Source organism: Mauremys reevesii, linkage group 15, assembly GCF_016161935.1.
Source record: "Mauremys reevesii isolate NIE-2019 linkage group 15, ASM1616193v1, whole genome shotgun sequence".
Lineage (NCBI taxonomy): Eukaryota > Metazoa > Chordata > Testudines > Geoemydidae > Mauremys > Mauremys reevesii.
The window spans coordinates 40,897,952-40,921,977 of record NC_052637.1 but is presented as its reverse complement, the minus strand read 5'-3'; the positions used below and the strand labels follow the sequence as shown (position 1 = coordinate 40,921,977).

Below are 24,026 nucleotides of genomic sequence, written 5' to 3'. Positions count from 1 at the left end.
TAAGTTTCCTGGACTGATTCAAATGGATACCCACTCCTCTCTTAAACTGGGTTGTGTAGCTTTGCAGTTAATCAGCTACATCATTCTACAAGGTGGTTTTTCCACATCCCTTACCCACCTCATGTGTGGTGTGAGGCTTTATCGGTGATTGTTAATAAAAAGCCTCAGGTTCTGGAACATTGCAAAGACACAAACAGAGGAATCGTCTGGCAAAGGGAAATTCTGGTGTACCCACATAACACGAGCCTCCAATACAGTTATACACAGGAGATCAGGACTGATTAAAATACATTGCCAGAGCTCTCAGGTCAGAAACCCCAGGAGATGCTGTGGGCCAGGGCTGAGGTATGTTGGCAGAGCTGAGTGTGGGTGTTGTTTGACTGGAATATCAAGAGGCACTGAAGTGCACTGGGGGAGCTGAATTGATGCCACAGGACAGGAACAGCAGATGTACTGCACCATGTGCATTGGCAAGGCTGTGTGAGAGAAGCTTTTAGGAGAAGTGTCTGCTAGGGCCTGATTCAAAGCTCATTAGGCATTTTCAATGGGATTAGTCCCCTGGTCTCTCACCTCCCTGCAGACAATATACATCCTTTCAAAAAGTCTCTCTTTCATTTCCTCTATTCGCAAATATTCCAGCGGCCATTTTGACTGCTAATGTACAATGCTTTGCTCTGCCAAAACTGCCTTGAACTCGCTTCCTAGAAAATGAGATGAGGCTGATTAAGTGCTTCTGAGTGGCTTGTATTTAGCATCTCAGAGTTGGCTTACACAAGGGTGCAAGGTAAAGAACACAAGAGTGTGTAATTAAAAAAAATCCTCTTAGAAAAGTGCTCTTCACGTATTTCTGGTCCTTCAGCATAGTTATGTGTTCAGCAGTTGGAAACTGGACGCTAAGGCTTGGTCTATGCTTAAAATTTATCCCATCAGAGGTGTGAAAAAAACACCCTCACCAGCTACATTGCTGTACTGACATATGTAGAAGCACACTCTGTGGGCATAGCTAATACTGTTTGGGTTGGTGGTATTCCTACACCAACAGGAAAAACTCCTTCTGTTGGGGGTACGCTGTGCCTGTGAATGGGGCTATGCCGACATAGGGTCTGTAGTGTAGACATAGCCTACTTCTGCTGAGTGGAAACCGATCTTTAATCCAGCGTGTCCTACACCTGATATTGTGGCACAATTAAAATACAAGGTGCATCCCCATGGGACTGACAATGAATTAAAGAAATTCATTTCTTGGGAAAAGACATGTCTGGTTATCTAGTCTACCTTCCCACAGGGACCAAAACACTATCATCCCCTGTTTGGATCATCTCCCAGTTCAGATGACTGACGTGATGCGGCTGCTACCTATTCCCTAAGGAAATTATCCCATAGTTTAATACAGCTCATTCTTCAGGAATTTTTTTCTGATATTCAGCTGTCTGTTTCATGCTGCCGAATGTAGCTTAATTGATCTCCCAGCTGTGTTTCTACACAGCCCTGACTTTACTAACGTTGTTTAGCATTGATAATGGGTTTGCTTCTGTGCATTATGTATAGACAGCCCGTGCCCCAAAGAGCTTGTAATCTAAATGGTAGATAAAGAAGATGAAGTGGACTGGGAAATCCAGAGAGGTCTCCCCACCCACCCAAACCCCTTTCATTTCCCCCAAAATGATGATAAATTAATTTGGGTTTCAGGATGGATTTTTTAATGAAGAGGGGGTGGGGTTTTGGTAGGAGGAAGGATGGTCCACTGGTTCGGAGGGTAGCCTAGAACTTGTGGGACTTCAGTTCAGTTCCTTGCTCTGTCAGATTTTTGTGTGAGCAAATCACTTAGTGTGTCTTTTCTCCATCTGGAAAAAGGGGATAACAGCGCTGCCCTACTTCACAGGGGTGGCGCGAGGATACATGTCTCAAAGACTCAGATCTGGTGACGGGGGCCAGATGAGGATCTTAGTTCTCGGGGACTGGGAAGTCATTCTCACCTCAAGGGGGCAGCAGGTAGAAATACAGAGGGGCAAGAGACAGAAGACAAGGGGGGTAGCCCTGCTGTTTTTGCTGAGAATGTCAAGCGGTGTCATTGTCTTCTTTAAAGCAAAAATCCTTGTGTTTATAGGTCTGAAGCCAAGAGCCATATTCTCACTGAAGTAAATGGAATTACACCAGCAGAGAATTTGGCCCTGAAGCTGATGCACTGTTAAAGCATCTGAGAGGCTTGAAGGAGGCAGGGGAAAGTCCTCAGAGAATGCATTTCATGTCCAGCCCTAGACGTGCTTTATGGCCTCCAAGCGTGCCTTTGTGGCTTCCTAACGTTGAGCCGGTTCATGGCCTTTTTATGGCAGTCACAGTGAGTTCACTTCCCCCCACCCCCCTGCAAATCACTCTGCCTTGGGAAGCCAGACAGTGCACGTGTTGGAGCAAGACCAGTTTGGAGTGAAGGGTGAATCCAGGATCTGGGAGCAGGAAAGAACCTAGATAGTCAGGCTGATAAAGGCGTTTCCGTGAGGCATGTCCTATCCCAGGAATGCCTTTCTGGGTTACGGCAGAATGTAGCACTTTTAAATAGCTGGGGCTCATTAAAACCCTTTTGGGAAACTGCTCCCTCTATTGCGTGTCTCCATGCGGAATACTCACACGCTTCCCTGGCTGTGGCTAGAGCGAGTGAGAGAGCTACAGAACTACGAACTGCTTTTGCAGCTGTTTGTGCCTGGGGGGAAAGGATAAGCCGTGTAGTGTTTTGGGGGCTGGGGCTGGGAGCCTGGGAAAGCCGCTATCCAGCCCACTAGCAGGAATGATTCGCCAGGTCAATATCCTGAAGTGACTGACTGGGGCAGACTGGGAGTTAAAGGCAAGGAAAGTTTTGGAGGGCCATGCTGTAGCTGACCGTAGGAAACCCTTTTGTTAGCTCCGCGTCTGGCGCCGAGCAAAGCAGTCTTTCTCTTTGCACACATGGGAGCATGTTTGAATGGTCCCACGCTGTCTCTGCTGTGCGCACCGTACCGGCCGTAGGGTGACCAGACAGCAAGTGTGAAAAATCGGGACAGGGGTGGGGGTAATAGGAGCCTATATAAGAAAAAGACCCCAAAATCGGGACTGTCTCTATAAAATCGGGACATCTGGTCCCCCTAACCGGCCGAGGCCTTCAGATCTGGCTAATGGCAGGATTGTGGCAGTCCAAGGTGAATATGCTCAGATGCTGCTTAGGTCAAAGCACTGGAAGGCTGGTCCGGGGGTTAGGGTGCTAGCCTGGAACTCTGGAAACCCAGATGCAGTTCCCAGCTGTGCCACAGCCTTCCAATGTGACCTTGGGCAAGTCACTTTTCCTCTGTTCCCTGTCTGTCAAATGGGGATAGAAAGGGGCATTGGGAGGATAAATGCATTAGACAGTGAGGTGCTCAGTTACCATGGTGATGGGGGGCCAGAAAGCACTGACATAAAGTGACCCATGCCGCTGTGCTGATTCGAACTCTCAATTACACTGTCTTATTTACTGCGTTGCCAGCCCCAAACACCCCCAATAAATCATGAGATTGGCATGCAAACCACGAGAATGTTCAAGATCATGACACATTCTGGGCTCTTTTTGTTTGCCTTTTGCTTTTTGATCCTTCAGGGTTCACTCAAGTCAAGATTTAAAGCAGGTGCAGTCTGCACGGCTATTGTGTACAGAGCCGGCCTCTGACTCCATCAGAGCAGGAGCCCAACCAGGAGGGCTAGAAACTTTTTTTTTTTTTGTTTCTAATGAAAGCTGAGCTTTTCATGTATTCACATGACTCCAGGAGTTGGGCCTTTACGAAAAACCCCAGTTATCAAGAGGGTTTTGATAAAATCACGGGGATTGGCAAAGGGAGCACAGTTGAACTGAATTTTCAAATGAATAGGAACTCTGCTCAGCTCTCTCCTTCATAATTTTAAGAAAACTCTCACCTGCAGACTGATTCCCAGCTATGCGATTGGGAACATGTGGGTCCACAGTGACTGAACTGCAAGTGACCTCTGAGAAGTAAGTGGCTTAATCAACACTGTACTCTTCCCTTCACTTGCTAAAACTTCTGCATTTCCTCTTGATGGCTGATAAGGAGGGATTGAATTTATGAAAGAGATGAAGATGTTTGGATAAGGTACAATACCGGAGCAAGCCTGCCTGACAAGTTAAGGCCTGAAGGAAGCTAGTGGTGTCAGAAAAAAAGCTTAGGTGGGGAAGGGGCATGGGAAACCTCCCCCATCAGGAACCAGTCAAACGTGACCCTTTGCAGGTGTGGCCTCAGGATTGCACACCTTGGGGAGCTCACGTTGAATTGATGCATTCTGAAAATTGGCTCTGTTCTTGTCTTGCATAGCTCTGCAGGGCACAGCTGAGCCACCTGGCAGCTAGAGGAGCCCGGTGTTTGCTTCACTGCCCTTCTCATTGCATTCCTTTGGTGTGTGTGTGTGTACAGTATGCAATGCATGGCGTCATATTGGCGGCAAGACGTCCTAATGAAAACTAAACAGAATGAAGAGGGGCACGCCCTGCTGCTTGGCAAAAGGCTGGGCATCGATTATGGATACGGGGGAGCCTCTCTGTGTGTAGCTGCCCTCTCCTGGATGAAATGTTACTCCTGCTAACGGCGCCCCCTATTGGCTGCAGGCCGAAGGGGCTATAAGGAGCAAAACTACTGCTGCTAAGGGAGATGCTCCTTTAGCTCGAATGGCAGGGGCTGGTGTTGAGCTGACTTGAGTCTTTTCTGGGGTCCGTGCTGTGCATTGTAGTTAATGCTTTAGTGGCCGTGGAATTAGCTACACGTCACCCCAGAGAGACACATGTCTGTGAACCATGCGTCTCAGTGCAGCTGGACTTAATTGGAATGTCCCACCGGCTTGCACAGCTGAACACACCATTTAGGGTTATGGAAATCTGTTCCAACTTTCACCTTTATGGGATCTTCCTCCTTCAACACCCCGAAGCCCCTCCTCACATGACTACACCTCAAAAACATGACTCAGGTGAATGTGGCTGCAGAGCCTGGCTTTTATTTATTTCCATGTTCTCAAGGGCTCGTCCGACCATGTCAGGGAGGCTGACACCTGTGTGTCTGTGAGATCCCAATCTTTGGGTGTATTTTTAGACACGCCTTATCAATGCGCAAAGACCGTGAATCATGTTTAGTAAACGGAGACGTTTCTGTTCCAAATACGTCTTGGAAAATAAACTTGAGTTCCAGAGTAAGGAGGGAGGAGAAACTTGGAGAAGGGGGCAGGTCTGAGGCGAAAGATCTGAGAAATAAGACTGACCCCTGTGCCATGGGGAAGGTGGGATTGTTCAGGCTGGGAAAAGCGCATGGAAACACCCCTCATTGTTGGAATGTAAAGGGGTCTCAAGGAGAGCTGACCTTCCCGGTCCCTTTTGGGAAAGGAGGAAAATATTCTGGATAGTGCCAAAAATGTTTTTTGCAGTGTGAACCTTTGCATAGCTATTTACTGGGGTGTTTGGGAAGAACAGGTAGGGGTGTGTTTCATGAGCTGTAAGTAATGAAGCAGGAAGACGCAGTCTTGTGGGAAAGGGAGCTTTATTCCCACTTCTCCCACCCTATTGCACTGGTAATCAGCAATGCAGCTGGAAGGCAGTGTTGCAGGAAAGGAATGGTTATGAAGTATGCTGAGTGGCCAGTATTATATACTGAGCTGCCACAGTTTGAGAAACAGCACTAGCAGCTTGGCCGCTGCTTGAATTTCCTGCGCTTCGTGGTGCCACGCCCAGCTAAAGGCCCTCCTGAAAACTGTCCCTTTCTGCCCAGTCCAACTCATCATGCTATTGTGGGAATGCTCTTTCTTCCGGGGCCAACTTTGTCCACTTTGAGCAGCTTGTACTGAATTTGCTGCTGATTCTACACGGTTTTGCAAAGGGAAAGATCTCCCTTTGTGGACTCAAAATGAGTTTTAGCTCATTGGCCTTCCCCCAGATCTCATAAACTGGCGCTAGTTAAATAATAATGCCGAGCTCTTCTCTAGTGTTTTATATCAGCAGATCTCAAAGTGCTTTGCAAAGGAAATCAGCATCAGTATCTCTGCTTTCCAGATGGGGAAACTGAGGCACAGAGCAGGAAAGGGGCTCACCCAAGGGTACCCAGCACGCCAGCAGCAGAGTTGGGAATTGAACTGGGATCTCCTGATAGTTAAAGTCCAGAGTGAGATGCTTATTGTTGCTTTACACACCAAAGGCTTTCACAGCACCAATCTTTTCTCTGGTTCCTTTTTCATCTGCACTTGGTAATTGCCAAAAGCTGTGGGGAATGGTGCCAGTTTCCTACAAGATCACCTTGGATGCAGCATCCAATTGTCCTGGCACCAAACCTTCTGCAGGTTGGAGCAGTGCAAGCCCCGTTACAGATTACTGTGTGCGCAGAACTAACTGAGACATGGGCAGGAGTGAACTGGGGCTCAGGGCCATGTGGCATCATCTTAGAGTACCAGCCACACACAACAGTGCTGGTAACATGTCTCAGTGGGTGGCTGCATTATGTGTGAATCTCAGTAATTTGGGGATGAGTTATTAGACAGAGCTTGGCTCTGTTCTGTCGCACAAGAGAACCCGGCTCTGGATTCTACTTCCAGTCTCCTCCTCCTCGAATGGGGAGGGGTTGCTTTGCAGCCAGTGACCCCATTTGGTCAATGATGGCCGACCTTGCAGAAGTTTCATTCAGGCCCTGGCGTGCAGAGCTTGTGCCTGTGATGCTGTGCAGTGCCCCTTTAACTTTCTAAGAGATGTGCAGCAGCCATTTTGTTCTCAGAGCTGCTGCAGCCTGTAGCAGTGGGAAGCACACACCCTGTGCTCTCCCAGGGAAATTTTACTCTTGTTTGCTCTTGTTTTTTCCCCCCACCTTAATCCTAAAATGTCTCGTTTTAGACTGAAAAGCTGTATTTTACTCTTTGCAAATCAAAACACAACAGGCATTGTAGTTACAACACCCTCCAGGAGCTGAGATGAGGATCTTTGCGTTTGGGCAAATTTGAGGTGGGTGGATGGGAAAGAATGTAGACTCTTTGTAGCCCTGGGCATATACAGCTCCCCCTATCACTACCTTCTGCTCCCGGGGAGGGGAAGGTAACTTTGGCTGACATCTCCATTAAAAGCTGCAGCAGTTAATTGGTTGTTTGTGCAGAGAGGGGAATGCCTACAGGTGATTTATCTTGACATTTATAGAAAGCATCAGGGTTTACTCATTCATAAAATGTAGGAACAGTGGTTTTTTCCTGCATTGGCTGGGCTTTGGAGCAGCTCTAACGTTACTGTAGCTGATTGTAATCGTTTCCGGACATGCCCCAATATGCCCAGAGGAGGTTGCATGGGAACAGTAACAATGTGGGACGGGAGTGCAAACCTGCTTGACTGGAATGGGATCAAATTGGAGCTAACAAATCCTCTTCCTCCCTCGTGTTTTCTGAATGGCAGCCTAGAGAAGCAGCCAAAGGGGATGGTCTCCTTGATTGACGCTGAGGGGCTGAGCTGCAGTCACACGTTAGCTTGCAAGATTCCCCGGCACCATGGCTCTGCTGCCGGGGAAGGGTGGGACAGGGAATGCCTTTTAAAAACTTCTTCCAAAGGGAATTTTACTGCTTGTCTTTCAGCCCTGGATAGAGGAGCCTTCCAGCTGCTGAGCCTGGACAGCTTGGGCACTGGCTGTGCCAGCTTCCCCGTCCTGCAGTGTGCCTGATCCCTGTCCTGGAATAATCTTCCCATGCAGGTCTGAGGGCTGCGGAGGCTCCTTGGATCCATTCAGGCCTCGGCTTTGCCTCTAACCTTTCCAATTGGGGTGAGAGTTTTCACACCACGGACAGGTGCTAGCAACGAGACCAAGAGTCACTGATTTATTTCCCCAGAGAAGTCCACTGGTGGCAGTGGGCCACACCCTTGTGTATTGCAGACTAGCATATTGGTTATAGTCCATGGAGCTACACCGGCTTAGGATCTGGCCCAATGTATTTGCTTGTTACTCACCTGAGCTGGGTTCAGTAGTCTCACAGGTAAAGGGCTCTGTATCATATGATCTTTGCCCTTTGCCATCTAGCAAGGCATGAGCAAGGAAGGCATTTTGAAATAGTGTTGCACAGGATGTTGCGAAAGGAATCCAAGTTATCTGATTGGCGCTTGGGCTGGATTCAGATCTGGTGTCACGCCCCTAAAATCAATGGAGTGTAATCAGTACAAGATCAGAAATCCCTTGTCTTTTTTTTGCAACACTTTGTTGGCATGGGGGAGGAAACCCCATGTTAAGTAAGAGAGCGCACACTGCTGGAACTAGCCGAAACCTACCACTTGCAAGCATTAGTACTATGGGATGTTTTTTAACAAAGGAGAAAGACATGGCGGAGCACACATACTGCTGACACCCAGTAGCTCGTGTGCACGTACATTGGCCACCCAAGTAAATTCATCACCTTTTATTACAAGACTTTACAGCATGTCCTAGTAACACAAATTATTCCCTTTCCTGAGGGAATTACAATTGTGGCCAAAATCATGTGTGAAGTATCAGCACATGAGACATTTTTGAAAGGCCACCCAGTGCTTTCTTCAAGAACAAGCACACAAACTCTGATGCCCTATCACTAGAGCTGCTCAGGAATTTTCCAGCAAAACACTGGAAAAAGTATATTTGTTAAAACTGACACTTTTTGCAGAACTGTATCTGGTTTGATAAATCTTGCGTCTAGAAGCTGCGCTTGCGCTCTCTCTCTTTTTTACACTTTTTCAAATCCCTGCCCTGTTGTCTCACAAACCTTTAACACATGTCTTGTCCCTGGCAACCTCTGGCCAGTTCAGTGTGCACACGAAGAGGTTTTTTGCTGCCCGTTGCAGACAGGAGAAGCAGAAGCAATGAACTGGTGAGGAATGTGGAGGCTGTGAGAGTAGCGTGGTCTATCGAGTAGAGCCCAGCGCTGGATGTCAGATGGTCAGGATTCTATTCCTGGACCTGCATGGGTTTTCCATTCAATGGCTGTTATCAGCAGGGAATGCCCAACCCTGAATACACTTACGATTGGGGATAGTGCTCCATTGAAGCCATTAGATTGAAAATCACTGAGCTCAGCAAAATTTGGTGGAGCTTTCCTTTTGAACCATGAGCCACAGTGAGTAGCGTTGGCCGAGGGAGACAGCACAGTGCACGCCTTGCCAAAGAGCTCACTGGAATACAGCAGGGCCTGCTGGCACCCCACAGCTGAGATTAACCCAAAAAAAGAATTGCAATCTCTCCTGAAAGCCCCTGTGAACTGGAGCGAAGCAGACTCATCCATGCTCAGGTTGGTGTGGCTGGCTCATCTGAGTGTTTAATAAACAGTGGAGCTAATGAGGAAAAACCTGGCTGGAGTTCACTGAAGGTGATGAAAAGTCTGACATGTTCTTTAAAGCTACACTGGAGAGCAGCTCTTGACAAGTCCCATCACATGACTGAGTGATCATGCTTGGCGGCGGTCTTCTCCCTCCCACCCCCCGGCACCTTTCCGCTGACGATTTCCAACTGCTTTGCACCCAGTGTGAAGCTCATGCCGCCCCACTAGTGGGTCATGTATTATCTTGCCTATGGGGAAACTGAGGCTCACAATAGTTTGAACACGGGATCCTTGCAGCCTCTGTTGCAGTGGGGAAACGGTTCACTTGTCTTTTGCTGCAAGCCCCCTCTGTTTTTTTTTCCACCTCTTGGGAGTGGCTGAGTCTAAGTTTTGAAAACAGCGTATTAGGGCATGACATACACTAGTGTTTGAGCAGGTGAGCTTGAGTAATTTACCAGGGAGACGGTGACTCAGATCCACCTGGCTGCAGCAGGAATAGTTACTTTGATGGGGTTTGCTCAGCACATGCTCTTTCTCTTACCTTCCTTTGGAAACGGAAGCCTCTGCCCTGCACTTTCTGGGTTTGGGCCCTGGATCCACAACCAAGCAAAATGAACAGAGGAAACTTCCCCTCTCGCGAATGTTGCTTTTCATGGGGCTTGGCCAGAATCTCTTTAATTTGGACCCTGAAGGGCTGAAGCATTTACCCACGTGTTGGACTCTAAGCATGGGAGTCATCGCGCTGACTTCAGCGGGACTGCTCACGTGCTTAGTGTTAAGCGCTTGCTAAAGTGTTATGCTGGACCAGGGCCATAATGGATTCTCCTTGGTGTCTCTCTACCATCATAACCTCAGTCGCTCTGTGTCTGTTTCCTCACCTGTGAAATGGAGCTAATACAGGGGGTTGTGAGGCTTAGCTAATGTTCGCAGCTGAACCCATCTACCATGGCAACCTGAACCGGGGTGAAACGGAATATTCTGGGAAGCAATGTTAGCCGCAGCTCCTGATCTGGACAAGGACTGGTGATTGGAGGTGGGGGAGTATTGGCTACTCTCCCTTGACTGCTGAGCTAGTCAAGATCCTTATCCTGCTTTCAGGAATGAACCTAGCTCACCCATGTGCACCCTCAAGTGTTCCCTGTACTGAAATCCCATGGGTCTGTCTGCACTGCGATAAAAAACCCGTAGCACCAAGTCTCAGAACCGGATCCCACTCTGAATGCAGCAGCTCAGTTCCTGTCTCTGAGTCTGACGGGAATCCTACCAAGCTGGAGTCCTATCTCCAAGCCTCAGCCCTCTTCTTTCTCAGGGGGTGGCAGCACAAAGCAAGTGGACATGCTCATTGTCCTCTTGCCTGGGCCACAAGGAACCTGCCTCCCCCCTTTTCTTATGCTCTAAAGCTCAGGCAACAATATTCAGGTTTGCACAAAATATGATCCCTGCAAAGGGAGGCTTTGTGTGTTCTTGCACTTTGCTCCGGTCTAACAGAAAGCAAACAAGGACTCGGGTGGCAGAGAACGTAGCTAGTAATGTTCACTCCTTGGCTGGCTTAGCTCCTTGATTCTTTGGGAGGAACTTTCTGACATTTCATTCACAAGATTTTTTTTGTGTGGGGGAGGGGCCGATTAAATATAAATTTTCCCTCATCGTCTTCCCCCCACGCATTTTTTCCATTGTGTTGTAAAACAGGGAGAGCCGAAGTTGATGACATCTTTATGAGGATGCCTCCGGTCAAGACTATTAGCATCTATTCAGTCTGCTGGAGGGGAATTTTTCCTCTCTTGCACCCCCCTCCCTCACCCCACAGCCTTTCTCTTTTTGCACAGGCTGGGGGAGGATGACCCCGTGGTTGCTTCCATTCACTGCACTTCTATAGTTTTGAATGGGACCGACTTGGCGAAAGATGGGGGAGCTGGGATGAGAGGGGGGAGGGAAGACGATTACATCACCATCTCAGCTGCTGATTGGCTGCCTGTCTTCCACAGAGGTGACATCATCTCTGCCCCCTTCTTTATGTTCTGCCCATCTTCCCCTCCCTCCCCCTGGGATGCAGAGTTGCCAAGGCAACAGCAAGTTTTCAAGCTTGCTGTCCAAAGGAATGGCAGTTCATTATATGTCTGACATGGGCGGGGGCGAAGGGAGGGGGGGATGTGAGATGGGTGGGAAGGGGTTTGCAATCTACAAGTATCAAATAGCTATAGTTTTATGTTTTAAGAAACGGGTTGAAATGAAATATGATGGGGAGGGTGATAACGGACAACATTTTAGGAAGATATTTAGTTATGTATAAAAATGATTGTTTCATCTCGGATCTGAGATCTCTGCAGCAAATGCTTCTGTTTGAAAAACAAAACTCCCGGCTGATCTTACAAGCAGATTTTGAGCAGATAACTGGAGCGCTGTCCTACTTGGGAAATAAAAGCTTATTCAGTGCCATGGTCATGTAATTGATGGAGCCAGAGGTTTAAAATCTGCCTCACCAACCCAGCAGTAACTCCCTTTAAAGGTCTGAGCCAACTCCCCCCGAAGTGAGTTGAGTCCCTTTAAGGAGTGCTGTGGAATTAAAAATCAGATCAGACATTTAAAGGAGCATGTTAGCTTGAGATGTGAGTCCGGTTTTGAAAAGTGAGTGAAAAGTAGCTGCATATTCTATACTTGCCTCTGAGTCCCTTCTTTAGAAGGGAGGATTTGCACCCCCTCTGATGCCAGCGTACATACATCCAACTGCTGCTATTTGACTATTGCTTGGCAATCTGCAAACTATTTAAAAGGACGCAACAAAGACTCTTGCCCTAGCATTCAACTTTGACCTTGCCTTCTAAGGATTAAAATCTGATGAAAATGAACCACCTGCTTCCAAGCAGTTAATGTTTCTGGTTTTATTTCTTTACAAATTGGCCTGCTTGGTTGCTGAGAAATTGCAAAAAAACAACCCATCAACTATAGACCTCTTTTCTGAGGGCACCGCTGTCGGGAAGTTGACACAGTTGAACGGACACCATTTCAGCAGCATGGTTCAAAATGCAGAGAAGGGCATACGCCCCATGCTTTGGCTTTCCCCTCCCCTTAACAGTTCTGTCTTGGCTCATTTTGGCGTCTTATTTTTAAGCTTCTCTTGAGAGGCTGATCATAGAAAACAGAATGGGGAACGGAAAGACCTGTTGATGAATAAAGCTATTAAAATGTGTCCGTGAGTATCAATGAGTGCTAATCGCTGCAGGCCAGGGTTCTTTCCCCTTTCTACAGGTATTAATTTCCTTGTACTACAGTAGCTTGGTCCCAGGCTTGCCTGAGCTGGCTGGGAAGTGTAGCTGAGGTTACTGCACTTAGGGTATGAAGGTAGAAAACTGGGGGCAGCCTCTCTCCTAAATGGGTTGAAAGAGGGAAGAGCTGGTCTGAACTGGGGCTCGGGAGATCTGAGGATTCAGCTCCCAGCTTTACAATGCTCCCTGTGGGACCTTGGGCAAGTGATTTCATCCGTCTGTGGATGCTGCGGTCAAAGGTGTGATTGCAGCTCAGGTGGACGTACTTGCACTAGCTTAATCTACAAAATGACGGGGCTTGGACCTGAATCACAGCAGGATTTGGGCTCTGACCCAACTCCTAGAACCTTGGTCTTGAGAGCTTGCTGACCCGAATCAGACTGATTTATGTGTGGACAGAAGGGTGGCTTGGGCTCAAACCTGAGTCAGAGCCCATGCTTGGTGTGCAAGGTAGACATACCCTATGAGCCCACCTGGAACCCTGGTTATGCACTCACCTTGCTAGCCTGTGCAGGGCTCTGCGTCTAGCTAGATTAAAATTAGCACAGTTACGCCTACCCAAAGTGCAGTCACTCCTCCGATAGGAGGTTAGACATGCCCTGGGCCTCTGTTCCACCTCTGTTTATAAATGGGCACCCACCCATGTCTGCTTAGCTTGCCAGCTCGTCATGAGAGGCACTCTCTCTCTGGTCACGTCTACACTAGAAAGTGTTACCAGTAGGCTTTTTGCCAGCATATAGCCACTGACGTTACAATTTTGCTAAAGTGCGTGCATGTGTGGCTACCATTGCTGCGCATCGTCACTGCAGGAGATTGTATCCCCAAAAGACAGACTGCATCCCAGGTCCTCCATGCCACTGTCTCTTGCATGGCCTTATGGTACATTTTTGCAGGGCTTTGTGGCATACGTTGTGTGTGTACAGGGCCTAGCACAATGGGGGTCCCGGGCCTGATGGGGGCTCTCGGTGCTACCGTAAAACAAGTCTCTAATAATGACTAGAATTAGTCAAAAATGATTTTTTCCACTAAAATTTTCAGCAAAAACTCACCCTAGAAGTTGGTCCAATAAAGGAGATTCCCTCCCTCCACCTTGTGTCTCGAACAGGCTCTAATTCTCTTTGGTCGTGTTTACATTCGCCTTTTGCCCTTATCATGTCCCACCACCGGTACTACCCTACAGCTCCACTGGGGGCAGTGTAGGCTGGAATACAGTGGTTAAATGCTGGTGGCTGCTGGCTCTTACAAAGCACCTACCTTTCCTATCATAGGTGCACTGTGCTTGTGGCAGCAAAGCTTAAGGAACAAAGTCCAGCGTGGATAAGACTTCAGACACCTTTGCAGAGAAGTGGGGCTCCTTCTCAGGAAGCTAGACTCTTCGATTGTGTCTTCACTAGGAAAAAGGGTGTCTATTAGTTAACATGTTAAAATTCGAATGTGTACAGGGCACTTCTCATTTCATGTGTGGTATCAGGGTGAGGTAACCTAGCATTTACCTCAACCAGCTAACGTCTTAAAATCACAACTGCCTTCTCCATATTATGATTTTTACCACATGTTGGCTAACCCCCCACTCCCTCCACCACCACCACCACTTTTCCTCCTGCTGTGGCTGCACCTTAGTGGGGAGCTGAGAGTACAGAGCAGCGTGTTTGCTCCTCTCAAGCTGTGGTTTCTGGCAAGGCTCTCCTTGACACTAGGCTAAGCATTTTTCATTTGTTATATAATGGGTGAGCATGACTAACGAACAATTAGTCTGGATGTTTGTGTGAACCTTCATATAAAAGTTCTCCAAGCTTCCTGAAGAGGATGATGCAGATAAATAATTTCCTGCCTCTCTGAATGCCAAGCTTGGGCTGGCATGGCTCTGCTAAGAAATAGCTAGCACGTTGCATGAGCTTATGGGAGTTAACTGATTGCTAAGGACTCGCTACTGAAAGGGTCTGACAAGTGCCACCAGAGCCTCAGGGGAAGTGGAAAGTTCTCCGTCCTTTGCAGGGTTAAGACTTAAATGCCAGCAGATTTGTAATGTGTGTGTGGGGTGGTGTTGATGGGCATCAGCAGGAATGGTGAGGACGCTGCTGTGAAGAGAGTGACTAAGGCTCTGCTGGAACTGAACTGAAAGCCTGTTGACTTGCTGCTGCTGCTGCTGCTGTGTGGCAAGCGAGGTGATTAGCCACGATCAAATAGCCAAGTCCGGATTAGGAACCAAGGCGTAGCTTTGGAAGGGCCTTCCACCAACCCACTTTGGACTTGCGAAGATGGGAGTTCAGGATTCTGTTAATTTGCCTAGAACAGTAGCTCTCAACCTTTCCGGGTGACTGTTCCCCTTTCAGGGGTCTGATTTGTCTCGCAGACCCCCCAAGTCGCACCTCACTTCAAAACTACTTACTTACAAAATCAGACACAAACTGATTACTGAAACATTGCTTCCTTTCTCATTTTACCGTGTAATTACAAAAATAAAACAAGTGGAATATAAATACTGTATTTAAATTTGTGTATAGTATACAGAGCAGTGTAAACAAGTCATGGTCTGTATGAAATTTTAGTTTGTACTGACTTCGCTAGTGCTTTTTATGTAGCCTGTTATAATACTAGGCAAATCTCTAGATGAGTTGATTTACCCCCTGGAAGACCTCTGCGTACCCCCAGGGGTACACGTACCCCTGGTTGAGAATCACTGGCCTAGAATAATGGTGCCCTATTGTGCTAGGTGGTGTGCAGATACATAAGAGTCAGTCCCTGCCCCCAAAAGCTTACAATCTAAGTAGCCCAGAAATACAAAGGAAGAATGCTAACCTCCATTTTTACAGATGTGGGGGGATTTGAACTTGCTACTTACTTCAAGTCTCTCACACAGACTGTCAGAGCTGGGGATTGAATCTAGATCTCCTCAGGCCCAGGCCAGTAGCTTCACCACAAGACCTTTCTTCCTCTCCGTGTGTCTGGGGATCCTTTTGCAAAGGGCTGCTGACAGCCCATGCGGCTGAAGGCAGGACACGTAAGTGGTTTAGGGCACTGAGCGAGGGGCTGGAGTGCTGTGAAGATGAATTGCTTGATGCAAATGTGCGGTGTGAGTGCTGTTGTCATATTAAGAAGACCGAGATTGTGGTTATTTCATGCTTGATAATTCATGGAGCACAATCCTGATTTTCTGAAGTTGTTGAAAGACCCGGGGGCGGAGAGAGGGAAATGCATGGTGGACGTAAATGGTGTTGAGGGTGATAAAACTGAACTCAGCGTAACCACAGATCAAATAAAAAGGGTTTGGACTGAATGAGGCAGAGTCTGGAGACTGAATGGCTAGAGTCCATCCAGATTCATATTCAGGGGTTGGATGGAGGGGACTCAGTTATTCTATTCCCTGCTGATTGCATGTCACCTCTGTGACTGGGGCTGGAGGGAGATGGGGGGATGAATTATCTGAGCTTTTTCCTAAATCAGGATCTCCCGGTTGGCAGAACACAGTGTCAGCATTACAGTGGAGGAGGAGTCACCTGGCACCTGTTTTCCCCCACCCCTTTTTCTCCTTTTGGGTTACATATTTGCTGCAGCCCGTTTAGAGCCAGGGCCGGAGTGCTCCATTCTCTACCCGGCATTAGATCCGTCACAGCATGCTGAGCCAGACGACAGGGTCACCACGAAACCTGGGATCAGGTGAAATCCATCCGGTTTCGTACATTGTTTATTATGAATTCTGAGGGGCTCTGGCAGTAGGAGATGGATGCCATTGCATGTCAGTAAAGGAGACAAACCTTGAACTTGGCCCTTCGGCATAGAAAAAGTGGTCTCCCCACCACTACCCTGCAGTTTGCAAACCTTTTGAGAAAACCCAGAGCCAATTTGTGGTTCAGTAGTGAAGTCTGGAAGGGATCTTGTGGGTTTTGGTGCAAAAACAGGGAGACTTTGGAGCTGTTTTGCTTTGAGTTTGGGGGTGCGGGATGGTTAAACACCAAAATCAAGTCCTGGGGGCGGGGGATGGAGGGGAAACTAAAGAAAAGGCTTGCATGAACCACAGAGAACCCAAACCAATCAACGGAGGAGGAGACAGAGAGACTGAGGGCCTGATTCTACTTTGACTTGCACAGTGAAATTGAGATGCTGCTCCATTCAAGGCAATGGGGTTACCCTGGTGTAAATCAGGTCAGAATCAGGCCCTTAAGATTTCAGTTTCTTCTTATAAAACCCTGTATTATCCTAAGAGAACTGAAGGGGGGCGGGGAACCTGGTGGTTTTTATCCCAGCATTACTAAGCAACCGTGTCCTGAAATTCACAGACCAATGGAAAGAACTTTGTTTACCAGGAAGAAAACACTTGAAAAGGGGAATCTTTGGCGGAAACATGGCTGGGATTAACACAGGGGGGTTCTTTAGGCAGTTTTATTGTTTTTCAGGGCCTAACCTTAGCGCTTCCATTTGCCTTTGCCAAGCGACTCGTTCCTTGCCTAATTTAGACTGTGGCATTGTGAGCCGAATGAGAAGGGGGATGGGGGTGGGGGTGGGAGCGAGATTTGCCAGTGCAAATAGGAGACCAAGATTATTGGGTTTAAGGCAGAGGGAGTTGGTCATTAGATGCCGTGCTTCGGAAAATCCTGCTGTAATTAATTTTCTCCTGATTTAATTAGAAGAATTTTGGAGGGAGGCAAGGGGGTAGGCATTTGGGACACTTTTTCAGGCTGATGTATAGATTGCTGAAATTAAACCCCAGAGCAGTATTGTAGTAAGATTCTCCTGTTTGTCAGCAGAGAGAGTCTTGAGCCAAGGAGCACTGGGTCCTGGGGACGGAGTGTGGGTGCGTATGCATTCCCCATTTGAGATCTTACCCAGCCTCTGTGCAGCGGGCAGGAAAAGAACGAAATCGGGACAAGTGACTAGCTGCAAAGATGGAGCTCATCCTGCGGTGCCCCGGCGCAGGCTGCCGGTTGGGCTTTGCCAGCAATGGTTGCGGCTTCTTGGGGGAGATCATAGATTTAGTGGCAGCCACACGTCTGATGGAGCTCAGCATAAAAAACCGGGGCATATTTAGTTAAGCTCTGGATCAGGCGTCCAAGGGAGGAATCCCCATCATTGGGGATTTTAAAGAACAGGTTAGACCTGGTCTAGGTATACTTGGTCCCCACTTAGTGCAGAGGGATGACCCCTCGAGGTTCCTTCCAGCCCTATGTTTGAGATTCTATGCTTAAGCCACCAGAACCACCAAATAAGCAGATGTTTGAGGCATGGACTGCTCTCCTATTGCTGCTTCCATATGCACAGATGTAGTTGACTAAAGCACATAGCACAGGGCTTGAGAGGTGTGGATTCAATTCCTGGCTCTGTTTGCTTTGTGATCTCAGGCAAATCATGCTTGCAACTCTGTGCCTCAGTTTCCCCATCCATGAAATAGGGGAAATAGTATTTAATAGCCTCCGAGGGCAGACTTCATTCATTTCAGCTTGCAAAGCGCTGCAGGCTCTCCAGCTGGAAAGAGTTACCAAAAGGCAAAGGACTGGGGGGCGGGAATGGGGTGGTAAGGAGTGGTCTGATTTGCAGCTGCAGTTCTGACATGGTGACAACGGAGGTGGGTGTGAGATTGGGGTGGGTCGCAGGGTCCCAGACTGTGAACATGTAAAACCATCGAATGTAGCCTTTCAAAACCTCCCCGAATGAATGGGGGCCAGATCCTGAGCTGGTATAAATTGGCATGACTCCATTGGCTTTAACAGGGCTAGGTTGATTTACACCAGCTGACCCTGCATGTCTGTACCAGGTTGGAAAGCTCACTCTGGTGGTGCTTTGGGGGATCCCTTTCAACCTCCTGGGATGGGGGTAGGAGTGTCAACTCTCCTGGGAAGGTCTTTCCTCTGCGGCAGGCACTGCATTTCTGGGACATGGCTGCCTGCTTCAGGACTCTTACCTGCAGTTAGAGCAAGTTAAAGGGAGACGTGATGGGAGGCGGTGGGGGGGGGGGTCCCAACCTGCATTTCACCTGCTTCTCCCGAGCGAGGTGGCAATGTGAAATGCACCCCCCCACACACCCTCCTCACCCCTGCCCTTGCAGCACTGGTTTGTGGCGTGCAGTTAATCCTTCCTCCCTGCAGAACAAAGTGTGCAGAGAAAGGGTGGGAGGAGAGCGCAGGCTGACAAGCATGGGAATCTGGAAGGCTATTCAGCAGTAATTATCAGCCTCAATATGGAGCGAAACCGGGGGCCAGGAGAGAGGGGAAGACCCATGCGGGAAGGCGGCTTTCCAGGCCTGCGGGGGAGAACCCCCCACAGGAGCGCTAACACTGACAAACAGCCAGAGATCAGCGCACGCCTGCTTGAAGCAGGGGGGAGGAAAACTTGGGTACAAAAAAGGAAGGCAAACACAGTCCGGGTGGGACGAGGAAAGAAGGAGGCGGCATTAGGAGCAGGGGGGAAAAAAAAGAGCTCAGGACAGAAATTTGGCTGAGACCTGATGCTTAGAAGACCCTTGTCAGGCTGAGACCAGATTTTGGGGGGGAAGAAAAAAAGACTCTGGTTGAGAAAATAAAAGGTCAGCGTGGCAGGTCAAAGGCTTTCCATCCTCTGAGGCTTTGTGCTGGGCGAGGTGAGAGATCAGCGCTGCCCTTCGGGAGACCTGTGGTTCTTTTGCACTCCTGGTCTCATGCTCCCTCCTTTGGGGAGCTGTGAAAGCAGCCGGCTTGACTGCGGGGAGGGACAGAGATTCCGGGTGTTTCAGGACAGCAGCAGCCCCTGTGGCTAATTGAGAAACCGCCACAGACTCCTGCCAGTTCTCCTCGGTGGGAATTGCATGTATTGCTCGACTGCCACCCCTCCGAAAGATTCATAAAGTGCTTTGCAAACTCTTTCTCTGTTTGGATTTAGACTCTCAGTACAGCAAAGACAATTGGAAGTGGGCCTAAGCTGGAAAATTTGGATCCATCCTGGGCGTTCAAATCCAGGGTTCTGGTTCAGACGTCTCACTAATATATGATCCCCATCCACCACTGAAAGGCAGCCACCTCTGGAGTGCAAAGCTGTAGCTGTTTAGGAGTGCAGAGCAACACCATGGGATTGTTTGTTTTACAGTAGTACCTAGAGGCTCCAGCTTAGATCCTGGCCTTATTGTGCTAGGCATTCTGTGGAGGTACTGGAAGAACAGAGCCCCCCAATAGGCAAGAAGCAGAAATGAGGTCAAAGTGACGTCTCACAGTCACCTAGCAGGTCAGTTGCTAAGCTAGGACAAGAACCCAGTTCTCCCAGAGTCGCCCGTCCCGTGCCCTAGCCATTAGACCACACTACTTCCTGCAGAAGAGGCTGGGCCAGGAAATAGAGAAGAATGACCTCTCCCACTGGAAACAGGGAGGGTTAAGTTACTCTTTGGCCACGACCCTGAAACTAGCAGAACGTGCCATACAATCTTAAACAACCTCAAGTATTAAAGATCTTAAACACGTCTTAAACTCACCTCAAGCAGCACAGTAGCTCTATGGGATAGCTCAGTGGTTTGAGCATTAGCCTGCTAAACCCAGGGTTGTGAGTTCAATCCTTGAGGGGGCCACTTAGGGATCTGGGGTAAAAAATCAGTACTTGGTCCTGCTAACGAAGGCAGGGGACTGGACTCAATGACCTTCAGGGTCCCTTCCAGCTCTATGAGAGAGGTATATCTCCTTATATTATAATATTATTATACACTCTGCTGGGGTACCAGTTCTGTATTAATTGCCAATCCAGCTCCATGCAGCAATTTGATATTCATTGAAGGTTTCTCCTTCACACACACACACAGCAGCCTAGCTAGCTAGATGAGATCAGCAAAAAAACCCTAGCACTCCACCGCAGCCCGCCCCCCCTCTCCCTCTAGGGTACAAGGTTGCTAGGCTGACGTATATCGTTTCGATTCTATTTCTTCTTCTAACTGAAAAAAAAAAAATTCTTTTGGTCTCATTTCTAGATCACTGAAGGTGGGTTGTACGTTTTCTTTCTCTAAAAATGTTTTTAGTTTTTTAGGAGTGGGATTTTCAAAGGTTTCTAAATGAAGTAGCTGCCCACATTTTATTGAAGCTCATAGGAGTTGGACATCCATCTCCAAGGTTCCTTTGATAACCCCAGACTGATAGTAACATTTTCAAATATGCCTGAGTGATTTAGGCATTTTTGCAGACAATCTTTGAAATGTAAGAATGACCACACTGTGTCAGGCCCATGGTCCATCTAGCCCAGTACCTGCTCTTCAACAGGGGCCAGTGCCAGATATTTCAGAGAGAATGAACAGAACCGGGCAATTGTTGAATGAGCCACCCCCTGTTGTCCCATCCCAGCTTTTGGAAGTTAGAGATTTAGGGACACCCAGAACATGGGGTTGCATCCCTGACCATGGTGGCTAATGGCCATCGATGGGCCTATTCTTCATGAACTTATCGAATTCTTTTTTGAACATTAAAAATAAAACACAGACTTCAGAAATAACCACTGTGACAGGATCAGGCCAAATGGCTACAAGAGAGTGGTTGAAGGTAGATACATTAGCTCCAGGTTAAGCAGGTCCCTTTTCCCTGGGTAAGATAACAGAGACTATTCCAGAACACTCAGGAACTTTCTAGAACTAATTAAGGCAGACAGGCTAATTAGGACACCTGTAGCCAATTGGGAAGTTACTAGAATTAATTAAGGCTAATCAGGACACCTGGGTAGTGGTGTGTGTGTAAGGAGCTGGGAGTGAGAGGATGTGCTGCTGGAGGACTGAGGAGTACAAGCGTTAACAGACATCAAGAGGAAGGTCCTGTGGTGAGGATACAGAAGGTGTTGGGAGGAGGCCATGGGGAAGTAGCCCAGGGAATTGTAGCTATCGTGTAGCTGTTCCAGAAGGCACTATAGACAACTGCAGTCCACAGGGCCCTGGGCTGGAACCCGGGGTAGAGGGCGGGCCTGGGTTCCCCCCCAAAACTTCCCAACTCCTGATCCAACACAGGAAGATCTCTGAGGCTATCAAAATCCGCCAATAAGCGCAGGACCCACCAAGGAGGAGGAACTTTGTCACACCACAGATACAGACTCTATATGAAATCAATAAATAATTCAATCTTCAGACCTTAGGTAACCTTTGAGGGTAAGGCACCAGCGCTGTATGTGAAACGCAAATCCCAAGAATTAATGTGACAAGTGAATATTAATAGGTTGCTAATGTTGATTTAACTCCCTGAAAGATCCCTGAGTAAAAGAACAGAAAGACATACCAAAGAAACATACATGCCAACAAAAAAAACAACCATTCAGAAAGGCTGTACGCACTTTAAGTAACCATCTTAACTTCTTTGGGAGATAGATGAGAGGAGTAATCCATATTTTATAGAGATCCGTTGGTTTGCCAAAACCTACAGAATAAAGAGCCAGGACTAAAACTGTCCCATTCTGATCTCCAGTTCTGCAATCAGATCACTGGACTACCACTGTGCAATAAATTGTAGTTTAAATTTTGCAGATTTTCATGTGCTCATTTTTGCTATTTTGTTTCAGATCATATGAAACAAACTGGCAGAAATGTGCTTGTGAAATTCTGCAAAACCAATGCAACAATTTGCTTTGTTTGCGTTATGGCTGGCATTTTTTTTTCATAGAAAAACTCTTGAAAATGAGGATTTTCCCCATGTTTTAGATGCATAAGCTGGATTTGTTTAGAAAAGGCAAAGCCTACTTCCTCCGATTAAAGAAAAAAAAAAAGCACATAGCTTTGCAAAATGTCCTGCAACACAGGCTAGTTTTTGAGTTTATAAAGAAATTCCCCAAAACCTTGTATTGATTTTCTATTTTGTTACAAATGTTTGCACACCTGCAATAAGACAGGTGAAGCTTAGATCACATCCACACTAGACCACACCTTTCTGGTGAATTTCTACATTGAAAACCGTGATGCACCTTCTTTAATCTTATGTTAACATTATGATTACACCATAGATAATCCTACAATATACAGCAGATTCAGGAAGCCGGAGGTCAGAAGAGTGGGAGTATAGCACTGATGACCCCTGCAATGTGTGAAGTAAGAGGGGTGTGTGTGTGTGTGTGTGTGTGTGTGTGTGTGTGTGGTGGTGGTGGGGGGGTTTGGCTTCATTACCTTCCCATGCGGAGGCTGCAGCGTGCATTGAGCTTTGAGTACTGTATGTACCCATTCCAATGTGCTCTTTGAATGGAACTTTCAGCCTGCAGGAGCTACAGTGCTAATCACAGTATGAGTCACTATCTCCTGGTTTATAGTTTATATGGGGTATAATTACAGTAGAGACAAGAGCACTCAAGCTATGCCAGAGAGCTTTGTGTCCTGCGTAAAGAAGGCAGAAGGTGATGGGTTTGCTTGATACTGATTTCACTGGTGGATAGACATAGGGGCCTATCTTAGAGCTTGGGACTGGTTGACACAAAGCCCTCAGGTGTGTGGAAACACCAGCCTGCCATACTCTGGAAAGGTTGAAACCTTCTACGTTGGTTGTCTCCGCTGAGTGGGTACCCCGTCACTTAGCAGATGGGAACAAACCTAGGCCATGTGTTTGTCAGGGCACAACACTCTCTCTCTCTGTTTTTGGCAAACCTCGCATATAATGCTAGTCTCCAGCCACGAAGTTCAGAACTGAGCTCTGTAGCCTAGACTAGAGGGCTATGAGGTGGTGCTGTGGAGTGACATGAATCTTGCAACCCCATGTGTCCTTCCCCATTGGGAGAGGAAAATGACAGACTAGCTCTGAAATTCATTTTTCTGTTCTAGATTTTTAAACTAAACAGGTCAGGAGAAATCCAGTTTCATTTTCCAGGAGTTTAAGGAATAGCCCAAGGAAGATACCAGATCAACTTCCTTGCATCAGACTACCTCCTAAGCTCCAATTCTCTCCTGCTCTTTTTTGCTTTATTTTTATTGTGTAACAATAGAAGCGATGGGCTGGGACTTTCCGAGCTTGGCTACCCTCTTTCGAGTGGGCCCCGCACAGCTGTGAACATCAGGTGTACGCTGCGTTCCACGCTGTCATCTCAGGCGATGCACTGGGAGAGCAGATTTTTTTTTCCTCCTCCTTCTTCAGAGCTACAATGACTCGGGTAATGAAAAACTCTGCGGTTCCTCTCCCCACTCTGAATAGGAGCTTTGTCTTTGCAAAGAAATGACTTGAAACCTATCCGGGGAAAGGCGATTGTTATCTGGAGGCTCCTGAACTGTTTGGATCCTGACTTTGTTAGAGATCTTGTAATTTAAACTTCAACCTGCTTATTAGAAATTTGAGATAATAGTTTAATAATAAAAAAGCAGACTTTTTTCTCATTCCCTGCATTCCCATCTCCCTCTTTCTTTCAGCCGCTTTAGATGTTTAATCATTCAACTCTTTTTCCCCCCTTTGCTTTCATTATTATTTTTTTAAACATCACCAGACAAAATGCCTAGAGGTTTCTTTTCGAGACCTGCCAAAGAATTATGACCCAAGGCCCCATCTCCAGAAGCCCATTAGGTCTTTC

At 47.6% G+C, this 24,026-nt stretch overlaps 1 long non-coding RNA gene across 1 annotated transcript in view; it reads left to right on the top strand.

Annotated features, from left to right (window-relative positions):
• The window catches only part of LOC120383786, a 40,623-nt gene extending 17,028 nt beyond the window's left edge, over positions 1-23,595 (top strand). The window contains exons 2-3 of the long non-coding RNA XR_005588527.1: positions 22,485-22,569; positions 23,290-23,595. This is a non-coding gene — a long non-coding RNA (uncharacterized LOC120383786). The remainder of the gene's footprint in view (positions 1-22,484; positions 22,570-23,289) is intronic.
• The last annotated feature ends 431 nt before the right edge of the window (positions 23,596-24,026 follow it).